The 6,424-nt window shown below is 38.2% G+C and overlaps 1 pseudogene; it reads left to right on the top strand.

The window, feature by feature from the left end:
• The first annotated feature begins 699 nt into the window (after positions 1-699).
• LOC129407391 (unconventional myosin-Ic-like) lies at positions 700-6,417 on the top strand (annotated as a pseudogene).
• Positions 6,418-6,424: the final 7 nt, after the last annotated feature.

Raw genomic sequence — 6,424 nt, 5'->3', positions numbered from 1 at the left:
GTAGTTGAATCAGTGAAAATTAGTTTAATACTGTGGGACATTTGAGGTAAAACAATAACATCTCCATGGGGTCATGCAGGCAACGGACCCTCAACTATACACAACAAATGCACAGTGCATCTTTAGAATAAGAAGAATAGAAGTTTGTATAAACAATTTAGCAATGGTGGTGGTAAGATTTCCAAGGCATACAAGACATTTTGAAACCTTTTGGGAGAGGTTGACAAGCTGTAGACTTTCTCCATCTGGCTGACATTATTCAGATTCCACAGAGTTGGATGTTTCAATGTTGCTGGCAAGGCGTAAAAACAGACTCAGGCAAAACCGGGTGAGAGGGAAAAAACATGGGAACCAGAGGAGGGCACTGTTTTCATAGCTTCTGACAGTTCAAATCTTTAAAAAGGTCAAAACCTTCTAGATTCTAAGTATTTCACACTGCATAGTGATAATGCATAATGTATTGTAATGCATATATAGCAGAAGGACAGACTTCTGTAATAAATGTATGTTTTTGTGAGGGTTTTTGATGCTAGATGAGCACTGTGCAGTTTCATTGGTCAAAGGTTTCCATAACTTTTATCCCATGTGAATCTGTCTGAGCTTGTGGAAGAAAAAGGGAGGGAACATGCTCAAAAGGGAGGAGAGCGATGAAAGAATGCGCAGCGATCTCATAGTCTTTATATGCGTTTATACCCTGCTCACTGATTATGTGTTTGTCTTAGAAGCTCTTAGCAACATTTTCCTAGCCAATCCAGCAGCGTTTGTCCCCGGATATTTTTAAGCCTGTGACGTATGTGAGGAGTTCCTTCCCTCAGAACTTTGCGCTGTTTGGTTTTAAAAGGAAGGAGAGCTGGACTTATCACTGTGTGGAGGTGTGAACAAGATTTTTATTTTGTGCTCATAGGGATGCCAGACAGAGAGACAAAGTGACTGAAAGATTGACGAAAGTTGGTGAGAAGTTTTGTTCATGAAAAAGGAAAGATGAAGAGATACTTTTAAGGAGTGCGCTGGACCCAGAAGAGGAGTGCCACTCAGAATAAACCCAAACTTCAGACTACAACCAAAGGACAAGATGAGATATCAAGCCAGGGTAAGTACTGTTGATATTGTGGTGTTATAACTAACATGTCTGCCTGAATTCCTCTGTGATCCGCTACACAGAGCCTAAAAAAAATCAACCAGTGACTCATTCAGAGGTTTTGTCTTGTGACTCAAGATTTTAATTGAGCACAGCAGCAGCAACAGCAGCCCTGAGCTATCTACAGTAGATACATTTCCATTAGACTGGCACACAGACCTGGCCAGTGGTAAAGACCCAGCTGTGGTACTGCTCCAGCACAACTCAGAACAGAGCAGTGTGGGCATGCCTTATAAGGAAGACAATCCACATGTATTTGGAACAACAGAGCTTAGTCATGGGGCTCAGGGCCAAGTCCCACTGGTCCAAGTCGAGAGCAGCTCGTCATCTTGTGCATGTCAACTGAGGTGAAAGTGCACACTTCAAATCTGTCCCCAAAAACTTTAAAGGTGCACTGTGTAACTTTCATGGGGAAGGTCTGTCATCCGCTTGTGTCTGTGATGATGTTGTTCCTTTGTCTAGAATGTTCCACAGTATAGATTAAACCTACCTATCACAAGGGAGACAAGCAAGTTACAGCACTACACTACGTTGCAATCCAGATCTGTGGAGAGTCGCCCCCTATTCACAGAAGGAATTATTGTATTTTTGAATAATAGAAACACCCATAATGAATAAATGCTAGATGGATATGTTGTCATGTCATTGTATGTCATACTATCCAGGCAAAGCAATACCATCTCCATGAAGAGAAGCAGATAGTGGACCCTCCATGACAAAAGTTGCACAGTGCACCTTTAACTTGAGGATTATACTATATGTAAGATACTGCCCCTCTGCTGCTGTCTGTAATGGAATACAGCTCCAAAAAATGTAAACAGAAAACGTTTTACTGTTATTGGATAATGTTCAAACATCATTGATAGATCATTTTAAACAGGAAACAACTTGCTCTCATGCATTACTTTGTTTATTTCTATTGTACACATCAGTTAACAAGGCAGAGAGTCTTCAAATCCCCAGTTAACCAGGAAAAACTAATTACGGGTGAACTAAGTAACATTTTCTGGGAGTTCGGCCACCTGCTTGCCTTCATGAAGATGTTTTGTTTTGCCTAGAGTGTTTTTCAAATTTTATAGCAATATAAACACTGTAACTGATTAAATGTTTGAATGTTAAAAGATATAGTTAAACGCCTCACTGTGGAAAATTCCAGGCAAAGTAGTTTCCTCTCCATGGTGACATGCAAACAGCAAACCCTCCCCCAGAAAAGTTACATAGCGCACCTTTAAAGGCTAACAATTTTAGGTATTTTCTCAAGGGATAAAAATACTTGATAAACCGTATTTCAGTGTGATTTGCTTTGACGTAGTGCTGGTTAACATCACATGTGCAGAGCTATAATCCTGCAGAGGTGTAGCAGACATTCAGCATGACCAGTGTTGGAAAGCAACTGAATGTTCCGAGAACACGTATTCAGAATATTAATTTTTAGTAACTGTATTCTGGTACAATTACCTTTTCATTTGGTTGTATTCAGAATGCAGTTGCTTTTATAAAATCAAAGAAATACATGGCCATATTTGATTACACAATTTAGGCTTCAAACTGCACATTATCAGTGAGAAAAATAGACAAATAGACAAAGCTGCTCTTGTGGTGAGTGCTTGCGTAATTTTTCCTTTTCCAGTTAGTGGTAGAAAATACATAACAAATGGTAAAACTAATTTAAAGCTGTTTTTAATTACATTGTGCAGCTTTACACTATAATTTAAATGCAACTCAATGTAAAATTGAAATTATTCTATGTATTCAGAAGATTGTACTCTGATTGGGGCATGTATCAGAATATGTTACAAAATACATTTTAATACAGGTATTCAGCATTTTGTAACTAAGTACATTTTCAAAGTATTCTTCCCATCACTGGACATAAAGCCTTGAGCGTCCACTGACTTGGCCAAAGCTTGACCTTGCATTCCACAGTTGTATCTTTTGGAAAATCTGACTGTGATCTGTAAGTGTTATGGTCGGAAGCCCACCTGATGCAGCGAGGAACAATGTAGGAGGTGAAGGAGGAGGAGCAGTCGCAATGGAAATGCTTTGACCTTCCTCTAGTTTGCAGTTTTGGCGATGTTCCACTGTTGTCCTTTTGTGTTTTTAGAGGATTTCCCTGCATCTAGTGTGCAGAGATAATGACCTATCCCAACACTAAACAGCCAAATGAGACCCTCGAGAGCCTCAACTATTGAACATTAGCAGTAGTCTTGTGGAGCAGCTCACTTTGTTACAATCTCGCTCTCATCAGTGGAACTTAGCGCTGGAGGAAAGGCTGTGATTTTATTCACAAGGCTAGTTTTATCCTCCTTTTATTTTTCAAATTTCTGTAAGTATAATATTAAATCAGTGTTTTCGGTGAGTGATGGCTGTGTATGTTTTGGGCAAACATATATGAGTATTTCATTGGAAATTGAGCCACTTGTGTGTTTCAAATTATAGCTGTATGCTATGAGATAAAAATCTAAATTCAATGACTATATGTAGTGCAGTAAAGAATTTATTGTAATATTTTAATTTACTCTGAGACAAGTTAAGTTAAATGGAAATGACTGAACTGACTCATCAAACTGCAAAAACAACCGCTAAATCAAGATTAAAAGGTTAAATTTGTACTAAATGGGAAAAATAATAATTAACTTAGTTCTAAAATATACATATTTAGTTTGTCATATCAGTATTTTTGAGATATACTGAGCAGCTCTCCTTGCTTTGTTTTCATTCAGGGTCAACATAAACAGTTCTTTAACACTGTCTGGTGATAAAGCAGTGTGTTGTATATACTTTTTAATTCTCTTGAATGTCACCATTACATAACACAAAGTCAGTCTCCTGTTTACTGCTGGGATGTTTGAACGTCTTCATTGTTGGATCCTGGCAAATCCAAGTGGAACAACTGTGTGATTTTTGGCCTTTCTCAAACTGCACAAAAACACCCCTGTTTGTTGTTTTAGCATGACTAATGGGAGAGTTTTGTTTGTATCCACTCTTAAGATCATGTTTTCTTATGTTATCAGGACAGATGTGCTCCTCAATCACATTTTTCTATGTGAAAATGTGACTTGACTGCCCTCTTTCTGTCAAGAAAGTGTCACTACAGCTCCCAGTGTAAAAGGCAGCTCTCTCTCCAAAAGTATAATGCTTTATTCTGTAATGTTTCTGTAGGAGGTTGATGTTGATGGGAGGGTGCGTCTCGTGATGGAGAGTGCATTGACAGCTCGAGATAGGGTCGGGGTCCAGGACTTTGTCCTTTTGGAGAATTACAACAGTGAGGCAGCCTTCATAGAGAACTTACGGCGCCGCTTCAGAGAAAACCTCATCTATGTAAGTCTTTTACAGTGTGTTGGATTAAGCTGTATGTGTTTATTTATGTCACATAAGAAACATTGTTGTCTGATGTTTTGGGGCAGACGTACATCGGCTCTGTGTTGGTGTCAATGAATCCATACAAAGAACTGGAGATTTACTCCAAACAACAGATGGAGCGCTACAGAGGGGTCAGCTTCTATGAGATATCACCTCATATGTAAGTTACAACAAGCCAGTGTGCTCTCAATGGAATGTAGATTCTTAAACACTGATGCCTTTGGTACTTTTACTCAGTTCTTTCAAAGAAATACAGGTTGTTGGTTACTAAAATTAATTTATATGAACACATATGCAATTTGGAAAGCATTTTAATATTACAATATGTATTATACACAAATAAGACCACATGTTTATTTGTTGTTATTTATTTCAGCTATGCACTATCTGACAACACATATCGAGCCATGCGCACTGAGAGGAAAGATCAGTGTATCCTCATCTCAGGTGAGAGTGGAGCAGGAAAAACTGAAGCTTCAAAGAAGATCCTGTTATACTACGCGGTCACCTGCCCTGCAAAGGACCACATGGACACTCTGGGGGAGAAGCTACTGCAGTCCAACCCTGTTCTAGAGGTAGGTAACCACCTCTTTGCAGAGTTATTAATATATTTTGAATACAACCTTTTGTTCTTTTTTGTTTGTTTCAGGCTTTTGGTAATGCTAAAACTCTTCGAATGACAACTCTAGTCGCTTTGGGAAATATATGGATGTGCAGTTTGATTTTAAGGTTTGTTCTGTATCATTTTATAGATTACAAGAAAATAAATAAACTTTTATATTTTCTTTTAAAAATAGGGTGCCCCTGTAGGTGGCCATATCCTAAACTACCTGCTGGAGAAGTCTCGTGTTGTTCATCAAAACCACGGTGAGAGAAATTTCCATATCTTCTATCAGCTTTTGGAAGGAGGGGAGGAAAAGCTGATCAAAAGATTAAACCTGGAAAGAAACCCACAGAGCTACAACTACTTAGTCAAAGTAAGTTTAAATTCAGGTAAACACAGTAAATGCTGCTTCATTTATTTGATTATCTTATCTAATCTGTAATAACTATTTAGGGCAATTGTCCCAGAGTGAGCTCTATCAGTGACAAGAACAACTGGAAGACTGTCATGAATGCCCTCCCTGTTATTGGATTCACAGAGGATGAAGTGCAGGTCTGTATCTCTATCCCTTCATTTGGCTTCTCTCTGTTTTTAAACACTGAGACAAATTGAAGATTTTTAGATACTCAAATGTGATGATGTCATACAGATATCCCCGTTGTTTATATTGTACCGTGAAATATCTAAAAGGTATAAATGCGCAAATATTGAATCTGATGTTTTCTATCTGTGACAAAACTAGATAAACTTCTTGTATTACAACAAAAATCTGCTTTATTTCTGATCTATTTTAGTTGTCCCAAAATCTGTATTAAATATTATTAGCCTATAGAATGTTGTGATGCCATCTGGAACTCAACCCAGTGATTAGTAGAAAGAAAACTGTTTTTATACTCTCACTCACAAGTTTATAACACAATGAATAATGATGTAATCTTTGACCACAGAATGTACTGAACATAATTGCCGGCATTCTCCATCTGGGAAACACGCAGTTTGGAGAAGGGGAGGATGGGGAAACTCAAATTACCAATGAGGAGCAGATAATGATGCTTGAGAAGGTCAGAGCAGTCCCTTCAGTATTAACGCATCTGCAAAAATTTATAATATTTTAAGCTGTGAACAGATGTGTTGTTCTACAGCTGTTGGGAGTTGATGGTTCTTTCCTGAGCGAGGCACTCACCCACAAGAAACTCACAGCTAAAGGAGAAGAGGTGGTTGTTTAGACCCTAGTATTTTTACAGTTAGTTACAGATCAATCATGTGCTAAGCTAATTATTTCATTCCAAATTTCCAGATGATCAGCCCTTTAAATTTTG

Source organism: Boleophthalmus pectinirostris, unplaced genomic scaffold (assembly GCF_026225935.1).
Source record: "Boleophthalmus pectinirostris isolate CB_2022bp ecotype Guang Dong unplaced genomic scaffold, ASM2622593v1 HiC_scaffold_12, whole genome shotgun sequence".
NCBI classification, from domain to species: Eukaryota; Metazoa; Chordata; class Actinopteri; order Gobiiformes; family Gobiidae; genus Boleophthalmus; species Boleophthalmus pectinirostris.
This window is presented reverse-complemented; position numbering and strand designations above follow the sequence as displayed.